This window comes from Anguilla rostrata, chromosome 19 (assembly GCF_018555375.3).
Source record: "Anguilla rostrata isolate EN2019 chromosome 19, ASM1855537v3, whole genome shotgun sequence".
Taxonomy (NCBI): Eukaryota; Metazoa; Chordata; class Actinopteri; order Anguilliformes; family Anguillidae; genus Anguilla; species Anguilla rostrata.
The window spans coordinates 15,715,601-15,725,740 of NC_057951.1; the positions used below are offsets into that span (position 1 = coordinate 15,715,601).

At 46.7% G+C, this 10,140-nt stretch overlaps 2 protein-coding genes across 8 annotated transcripts in view; one reads left to right on the top strand and one right to left on the bottom strand.

Annotated features, from left to right (window-relative positions):
- Positions 1-10,140, bottom strand: part of LOC135245909 (glutamate receptor-interacting protein 1-like) — a 402,070-nt gene that overhangs the window by 143,860 nt on the left and 248,070 nt on the right. The gene's annotated exons all lie outside the window — the stretch shown is intronic.
- The window catches only part of LOC135245908 (uncharacterized), a 32,497-nt gene that overhangs the window by 2,041 nt on the left and 20,316 nt on the right, over positions 1-10,140 (top strand). The window lies entirely within an intron of this gene.

Sequence of the window (10,140 nt, forward strand, 5' to 3'; positions counted from 1 at the left end):
GTCTCCACCGACGCGAGCTCGGCGGCGTCGAACCTCCGCTTATTTCCATCTCCCTTCCAATTTATCCCCGACTTGATCAGACAATTAGCTCAATAACCGCGCGCCAGTGGCCGCGCACGGACGATAATTGCTGCCACAGTCGGCTCTCATTTAAAAAAGTTAACAAGTGTATTATTAGACTAAATGGGTGGTTGGTTATTAATGCCGCTCAGTCATGTTAGGGGCGGGTGGAGGGGTGTACACTTCCCAGATTGTGAGACATTACAGATCCCCCAGTCTACAGTGTAAGCGTAAGAGGAAATAAATGTAACCCTGTCGGTGTTGCCTGAGCAGTAGTGCGAGAGCTATGGCAAACAACATTGCGGGAGTAACCAGTATATATACGCCACGTCATTAAGGCGCTAATGAAAGTTAATGATGCTAATCTACACCCAAATATATACACAGCATGAATATATATATAGTACGCATAACATTAATAACAAGCCATTAAATATGATTAAGTATGTTGGTGAGGGTATAGTTTGGACAGTAGATTTTATCTTTACATGTTGGCAAATAAATGTTTTGCCCTCTGTTTATGTGAGGAAAATCATATTTGTGCGTATTTCTGTATTTATAATGCAGTTTGGTGATGCAGAACTGGTGTGTGGAGGGCTGCATGAGGCTAAACAGGCCCAGCAGGCCCGCCATTGCATGGGCTTTATTCCTCGTTTGATCCTGTTGCTGTTCTGTGGATTACTGATGATACACAGGAGATAAGACTGTGTGGGAAACTCAGGTTGGTTGGCTCCTTTACCTGGGATGTTGGAGGGCTTCTCGGCCGCGTGGCGTCTGTCAAGGCGAGGTCGGGCTGATAAGGTAATGCTTGTCGTCGCTGACATTGTGCTGTCCCGTTGCGAACGGCATCGCGAGCGCGTCATCGCACCTGCGGCTCCTGAATGTCAGCGAACCACCACCGCAGCAGCTGCTGCAGCAGCGTGTCCGAGTGACTGACAGGAGCCGGACCCACCTGTGGGTATCACTCTGCACGCTGAGTGGATCCATCCAAGTGGATGAATGCACATAGAGACTTGTGCGCACACACTCATACATACACTTTCTAATGATGAAATTCTATTTCGTAGGGCTTTTTTACAGAGGCAGCGTAACAAAGGCGCCCTACTGTGGAAACTGAAAAAGCAAACTGGGCAAAAACCTGGGCTGCTTTAAGTGAAGCACATTTAATGTTACCTCAATTATAGTTTTATTACTTTTACCACCGTACAATGCAATTCAGGTTTATTGCAAGGTATAGTTCAGCACAGCAGCAGAAGTATTTTGCATAAAGCACTATAAATATTATTAATCTCTTTTTTGTCTATGCTTAGCTCCATATTCTGACTCCCATAATCCTATCAATTCAGACATGCTTTCCATATTTTTCTTTTAACCTCTGAGGAACGAAATATGGGACCCGGTGCATATTTAAAATATGCAGGCCCTGCTCTGTATCGGTCCGGTCCCACTTCTTCCAAATCAAGTTAATGCGGCATGCAAATGTGCGTAGCTCGAGTGTGCCGCCGCCGCGCGCTGCGAGCAATCCAGGGCCGTGGAGCCGCGAGGAATAACCCGATCCATCCCCCAGGAGTGTTACACGCTACGCCGCACGAGACAAATCGTCCAAATGAACCACGACTGATGGAATAAATAAAAAGGAGCAACGGTTTCACCGGGCACGCCGCCGCCAAGAGTGAATCGGGGAGAACGGGCAGGCCGCTCAAAACGCTGCTAAATGAAAATGTCAAGCAACTGAATTTACGATTTGCTCGTGGAATAGAGTAAAAAGGTTGCGAGTCCCGCGAGCTGATTCATACGAGGTCCTTATAAATACCGCCCTTTGCTTCTGTGCTTCCCGTTCGTAATTAAAATAGATGAATTGCGTGTAATTGCCGAATGGGATTCTGATTTGCTGTCCGGGGCGGAAGTTCAAATCCTTAAATCAAACTGCAGGCCCGAATGAGTTACAAATAATTCCAGTTTAATATACTTATATTTCTGCTAAACATAGAGAGCAGAAATAGTAGTACATTAGACTGGAAATAACTGTGGATCTGTCCAGAGCTTCAGACAGAACATCAAACTGCGCCCCTCACTGAAATGACAAGCTGGCACATCGTTGGAGTTTGGACTTGTTCCTTTGTTTACGGTGGCTTTGAGTTGGATCTTTCTGCTACACCTCTGCCAAACCCCAAGTCAAATCTTAAATGAAAAGATTTATTTTTGGCGCAAACAACCATCTGTATGGATACCTTTTCCCTGACTTGATCAATTAGCATATGCTCCATTCATTCACAGAGAATTAATTCCGATTAATATCAAGGAGGGCATGAATATGAAATTGTTAATTATGTACCTAATCATTGCCTCAATCAGAACCCCCCTCATCGGTAAGTCATTGGCATTTTAATCACAAACGCGGCTCTCATCCGCGTAACATCAATCACCATTGTAACGACGAGGGCTGTTGTCAAATTATCCTGCCGACTGACTAAACGAGTGTGGGCACGGCTGCATTTGGCCTCAGCTTTAGCTTCGAAATGCGCTTTGCATATTTTTCTGCATATTGGAGTGACTCAGTGGATAAAGTCAAATCGTCTATTGTTGGGGGGGTTTACACGCACTTCGCGTGGGAGGGGTGGTTTTTAAATGACTATAAGCGTTTCCCTGACTGTAAGTACCCCGGCAATGTTTATTGGATGGAGATACTCTCTCTGTATGCCTAGACGTACATTCGCATTATGCTCAGAGAGTGACATGACATATTCCAATGAATTCAGAGCCATTATAAGGTATGTACAACTTATATTACATACACAATTAACATAATTACCGGAGGGCTGCACCTCATTAGAACCTCCAAAGGTCAGAATTCGGGGGAAAGAAGAAGAAAATAGTTGTTTTGCAACTCGTTGCACAAACTATGTGGACTAACAGGAAGAAAAGACAGCACACTTGTGCGCACACTGGCTGGATGTGAAGGGACTAGATCAGTGAGCTGGGGGGTCTGGGGGGGGGCTGGGATTTATCCTCTCCCCCCCCCCCCGTCCCCCCAAAGGGCAGAGCATAAATAAATATATATTTCCAATGCGGATAATTAGCTGAGCATCTGCTCCTGTCCTGTGTCTCCCCCTTCAGTTCTGTGCTGATGAAGCGTGATTGCATTACAGATTAAATATGATTATATTCCAGATGAGATATGATTAGGGAATGGTGTTTACCTTGTGTCCTTGCCCCCAAACCTCCACTCCCCTGGGGAGGGGGCTGAGCATAAATCCCTGGTGCAGTTATGGCAACATTCACCGCACACACACACACACTTCTGTAAAACTATCTGTTAAAAGAAACTGTGATGACAGAATTCCAGCAGTTGGTGTTGTTGAAAGAGGTTTTCTCCAGCTTGATGTAGCACGTGCTGTTTGAGTCTGAAAAGTACACAGAATGGCTGAATAAGGAAATAAAATAAATGTGAGAAGAAAAAAAAAAAAGGCTGCTTTTTAAAAATGGACACTGTCCACGGTGCTGCAGTGCATGGTGTTGCTGTCGGAGGCGGTCTGCAGTCAGATGGCTTTGGGGTATGTGAGGTGTCCGCTGCTGTGTAAAGGTATAGGGGATGGTGGGTGAGGTCTGGTTTACTGATGCTGGCAGTGACTGGAGGCAGCATTGAGACTTCTCTGCTCTGCTTACTGTTTGTTACTGGAACGGGAAGAATGAATGATTCTGGGTTTGTTGCGTAACATAAATGACGAGAACAGGCCATTCAGCCCAATGATGATGCAAGGCTATCCTGTACATAGTTATTCTTGAGCGTGTGTATGCGCATGCACACACGCATGCATGTTTACACATACGTTTTACGTGAATTGAAACACCTGATCCAGTGATGCAAAGGCACATTTCAGTAATTGAATGATTAATGGAAAATATTAGGGAGCAGATTTAATTGTAGAAAAATGGCTTATAATGAGTCTTTCATTGTTCTTCTTCATGAGTCCTTTATTATCCTGCTTGCCACGGCTAAGCTGGCTCAGGCATAGTCCATCAAAATGGCTGATGGGTTTGTGATTGAGGTGTGATTGGTGAGTTTTATCAGTGTGCGTGTGTGTGTGAGAGCGAGCATGTGAGCGCGTGTGTGTGTGTGTGTGTGTGTGTGTGTGAGTGCGTGAGATCCCTTCTCTCTCTGCTTTCTTCTTGTCTGAATAAAGCAAAAAAAAAAGAAAAAGAAGATGAATTGAAAGGAGGGCAGCTCTTTCTAAACGGGCGCTGTCCATGAGGCTGTGGCTGCACTCAGAAAGCCTTCGGCCTGGAGGCAAACCGTCTCTATCAGAGGTGTCACCTGCCGCATAATACAGCCACTGACAGAGCAGCAGAGAAGAGCACAGCGCTCCTATTCAGCAGTGCTCAGTCGGCCTTGGAAGACTGAACACGTTTGTTCTGTGTGTGGCGTCCTCTCGTGGTGGCATTGTTAATAAGGCTGGTTTCAAAAGGTGCAGACTTGGACTCGGGGCAGAGCTGAGCCCTCCGGCAGGGTGTGATGCGTCTGACAGAAGCCGTGTTCGAGGAGGGCTTTAGGGGAGAACGTAACTGCAGAGTGGTTTCCCATTACAGACGGTGCACTGCAGAGTGGGGCTGCTGGGGCTGTCCCCCCCACAGGGCCTGTTTAAAAACAGACAATGTGCAGAGGACGTCTCTGACTGTGATTACAGCGGAGCGAGAAATATAATCACTTCATCTCCGTCTTCAGATCACCAATGTGTCTCATCAAATTCCTCTTGCCAGAGGAAATTTTTTAGAAAGCGTGTGTGAACCCATCCTGGGGACACAAGCCGAGCTGTCTTCACACACACACACACACACACACGCTTCTGATAACTTAGCAGGGCGGGCTTCGCACGTTTCTGTCTGTGCGGGAAAAAAACAGCAGCTTTATATCATTCTGCTTTCTCACCTGCAAAATGAAAGAATCCCAGGCTCCTTGTGCCGTCTACAGGTAACCTAAGCGACGAGTCTTTTAGCATTACGGTGGATTGTGTTACACCAATGGAGAGTGTCAGTACTTCAGCTTATTAACAAAAAAGGAAATGGAAGAAGTCTGACAGACCCGGGCTGTGTGATGACCTCATAAAACTGTCGTACAGGCCGTAGAGGCATAGAATAATCTCTCTGTGTTACCAATTATACGGCCTGAAGCTCTTTAACCCTTTAAGGTGAACAAGAATATGTGATTAGAGTGTTCTTACCTGAACATGGTGCTGGGGCAGTAAGGGGGCCGGGGGGGCTGGGGCATTAAGGAGGGCATAGGTGGGGGTTGGGGGTGTGTGTGTGTGTGTGTGTGTGTGTGGGGGGGGGGGTGGGGGAGGGGAGAGATACAGGACTGAGGGATGAGGGAACACTCACATTAACAGGTGCTCTTACAGTCAGGGGCTGTGTTTTGTAGTTGGACCTGTTGCGGTCTGCTGAATCATTTTGAATGTGGCCAGCTTGCGTGTGTGAGTGCGTGTGTGTTGGGCCTCGCGCGTGTGTCAGAGACACTGGCTTTATATCCAGAGCAATGAGTCACAGCAGCCCAGCGCTGCTCCTGTCAGTCTCTCTCTCTCTCTCTCTCTCTCTCTCTCTCTCTCTCTCTCTCTTTTCAGTGGACGAGCGTCCCTCCAGCTTAGCCTCCCGAATGAATAATAAACGCACTCAATTACTTCTCTTTTAGGACTCTGCCTCTCCCGTTAACACAAGTTTAAAACCTTCATAAAAGGCCTAGCAGCATGGAGTGGCTCAAGGCCTTCCTTTCTTGGTGTAATTGTTTGTGGCCTTCTTGTGGTGGGAAGGGATTGTGGTGATAGAGAGAGGGCTTTTTTCACTGTTTGAGAAGAGGAGCTCTGCACTATGCGTTCAGTCCCATTCCTCGCCTGGTCGCGACTGGCCTGTGACCTTATCTGATGCTGTAATGCGTATATTAGCCCCGCCCCTTTTCCGTCTTTCTGCGTCGCTATTGGCTGAATGCTGCGTGGTGTGCGCAGACCCGACCGGTTCCCGGTCGGCCTGCGGGTCTCGTCGAAGTTTAAAAAACAAAAAATGGCTGAAAGGAAACGACATCACACGCCAGAGAGGTCTCAGGAGCACGGGTTTCAGGAACAGAGACGGTCACTAATGCCCATTAGCGGCTGGGCCTGTCCGTATGGCGGGGGCCATTTTGGGTCCATCTGTGGGACAGTAGCACTGAGCCCTGATAGGCCTCCAGAGCCGTGCTCTGATGCCCCCCCCATCTGGTTGACTGAACCCCCCCCCCCTCCCAACACCAAAAACAACATTAAAGACATGGAAGGATGTTAGAAAGTTGTGAAGATTTTCCTTAGCAGATTTGGGCTGAGCACCACTTTGAAAGGAGCGGGAAAACTTTTCTCAAGACGTCCAGATGCCTCAGAGCGCCAGCCAAGGGGTCCTCAGGCTTCATGCTGGAAATGGGGTGTTTGGGATGGGCCTCAGGTGCCTGGGAGGAGGGAGGGAGGGAGAGAAGGAGGGAGGAGGAGGACGAAGGGAGAATTTTCTCCATTTGGCTGCATCATGCTGAAAACATTTTCCGAGTGTCACGCCAGTGTTGCAGAAACGTTATTGCCTCTCTGCATGGTACCAGACATGTTGTGGCATTCGGTGTGTATTATAATGGCTGCTGTCAGATAATTGATGGATTGTAGTCTCTGGAGATATGCGATTTTGAGGGTTCTGTGTAGTCGGACCATGTCATTGGAGCATGGTTCCCGGGGGGGGGGGTTCAAAGCGGGTCAGTGCTCTTTGCGTTCTGCTTTTCAGATTTCCACGGCTTCTGTTCTTTCACATGAATGGTTCATTACGAATGCAGAGGTCTCGAAAAATAGTTTCCGTTGGTGCAGAAGAAGATTGATTGATATGCGGTTCGCAGATGTGAGCTGAAGGTCGTGGTGTTGGAGGTCGTGGTGTGTGTAATGCGTGTGTGTGAGAGTTGCAGGTCTTGATGCATGTGTAAGCTGAAGGTCGTGGTGCGTGTGTGAGCTGAAGGTCGTGGTGTGTGTGTAGAATTTTCTCGGGGGGAAAACGCAGCTTTCTGAAAGCCAGCTAATGCCAAACCTCGCTCTGCAGTCCCATGACATTCCCAATGGACATAAAAACACAACAAAGACTCTTTTCCAACAATTTTATCTATCTGTTGGATACATTACAGCTTACAGTGACAATAATTCTAAGATTCAGTTCACGTTTCTTCAGCGTTAAGAGCACTTGCCAATTTGCAAAACTTGTCCCCTGATAGCCTATTAAAATAAAAGATAAGAAGAGCAAACAAGTATTCCGTAAAGTCAGTAACATTAATTTACCATCAACAAGTGTGAGTCCAAGTTGAATAAAATGTACTTTGTTAGAGTTACCTTGACACTGAACATTTTTTCTGTGTAGTGACGGTAATATCACAATGTACATATGTGTGGTTTTATTTCCCCTCTGCAGCTGAAATTTCACACAGAAAACGGTCTCTGTATAAAGACTAGTGACTCGACGTGTGTGTTTTCAGTTAGCGGTCTATATGTGGCATACTGCACTGATAGCGGCTTCTCCTTTTGCCCTTTACCCACTATACTAAATAAACCTGTCCATCAAGGACAGGGGGAGGAGCGTTTTTCTTATTCTTCCTCTGATATAATGTTCATTCAAAGCAGAATTCACCATAGAAGAAGTAGTGATGATAAAACATATGCTAGTATTTTTTTTTTTTCCTGTTATGCTCATGTTTGAACCCGCAAGAAATACTCTTGGCGTCAGGACTGGCTAAAATGGATATTAATTGCAGAACATATGCTGGCTGCAGTAATGAAATAAGAAATAAGGGTTGGGGGGGAAAAAAGAAAGTGTAATGAAGTTCATTGTGTGATGAGGAGGAGAGCAGAATTGGCTGTGGAGGGATGATTGCCTCGCAAGGCCAAAGTGTGCTCTGGTGTCGCAGATAGGGGAGACCGTGTTAACGCCCTGCCGGAGGAGCACGCCAGCGCGGAGACAGAAATTAGCCGTAGCGCATGCGCTGGTGCGTGAGCGAGGCTGTGTGCGTTCTGGGCTTCTGCCTGCTAAACGCACCCAACTCCCTGCGAAAAGCAGCCTGGGCCCCTGCGTGCGGTTCAGTACCTCACGCTATACACTCCACTCCTACAGACTTTAGCGGTATTTCTGTTGCTTTTTTTAAATTATGAAATGGCACGTGTTACATATACATATTAAAAAAGGGCCAAAAATACTAAATATTCATAGACATGAATTAATTAGGAGGCAGTTTAAATCCTCACATTAAAATAAAAATGAAAAAAAAGAATTAAAAAAGGAGTTATTTCTGTTGCTTTTCTGCCTGTGTTGAACTGGCCCTTGAGCTCTGGACAGATGATGGACCTTGTAGTCCATCGTGAAGGGTGATGGACTACAGGGGAGGTGGCAACAGCGATGATTAGAGTTGTTGAAGGGTGGGTGTGGGAGACGGGAAGGGATTACATTTCCCTCCAACAATAAAAATGGCTTTGTATTTTGTGATGTGATTCAGACCCGGAGGAAGGAGAAATGTGTGTTTAAACGCAGAGCCTCAGCCAGTCTGGGCTGTGATAAACACATCGGTCACCGTGGCCTGGGTGACGGGCCTTCACGGTAACGAGCGCACACTGGCACTCCAGCGTCTCCCGCTCTGTCCTCTCTGAGGTCACACAGGACCCCAAACAAACTGTGTGTGATTAAGCGCCGATAGACCTCCTCATTAATATCAGTATAAATATAACCTGGGTTATTAACATGAAAAATGATTACCGACAAAGAGGCCTGATCGGGTAACCTGTTCTGCTCTCTCTCTCTCACTCTCTCTCTCTCGCACACACACTCTCTTTCTCTCTCTCTCTCTCTCTCTCTCTCTCTCACACACATACACTCTCTCTCTCTCACACACACACACTCTCTCTCTCTCTCTCTCACACACTCTCTCTCTCACACACACACACACACACACACACACACACTCTCTCTCTGTCAAACACTCTCTCTCTCTCTCTCACACACACTTTGAACGACTATGCTCGACTATAATTGCAAATGAATTGCAAATCACTACTTTTTCTTTGAAAGCTTTGCAGAAAAAAAATTAGCAGCAGAGTTATAATTTTGCGCAAACGCCCATGAGGACTTGCCTGTAAGGTAAAGCTGGGATTGAGTCTCAGGCACTGAATTCCCCCAGGTGTCCAGAAACCAGGAAGCATATGCGCTTGGAAAACCCCAGTGCTTGGTTTGCGTTTTATGAGTCCAAAGGTCGCAACCACCCAAGATGCTGCTCGACAGTTACAGACTGATCTGTGAATAGCCACGGTTACAGACTGATCTGTGAATAGCCACGGTCTGTGCGGACACAAAAACGTGTGTTTTATCAGCCTCCGACAGAGAGAACATCTCATCCACTTCCTGTTCCTGGAGCGCTAGGGGATACCTCACGCAGACCAGTAATTACAAAATGGGATTAATTATCAGGTGTAATTGAATGCAGGTGGCTGTAGGTACTTAGCCCTTCTCTATTGAGGCTCAGGCTCGTTATGATCCATCAAAGCTCATTCCAGTTTAGAAGGAACAAAAGCCAGGTGTAAATCTCATCTCAGGGCCCGGGCTGCAGAGCTTTTACTTTAGTAAACGTTTAGTGTGGCACACGCTGGTCCTGGAGAGCCAATCACAGTGCAGGTGTTTGTTGTTACTCAGCCCTTAATCGATCAATTAAAGCAGCTGCTTTACACAGTCAACTCATCTCACCTGGGTTCATTGGTTTAATTAAACTGATTGACGATTTTAAGGCAGAAGCTATAATAAACCTCCAGCTCTCCTCTCCTCGCTCTTCTCCCTTCCTTGGCCAATGAGGCGCAGGGCCAGTTATGACATCACAGCTAGCAACGGAATTTTAAAATGATGACTGAACAGCCATTTCAGTCCTCACTCAGAGCACTTTGAGAGTTACTGTCAGTGCTGGAACTCCCCCCTTGGATGTGAAAATCGCTGGGATTTAGGTTTTAACATATTGGGATGGGTCTGACCTTTGGCCAAGCGTCCAGTTGGAGTGCACGGGCCAGC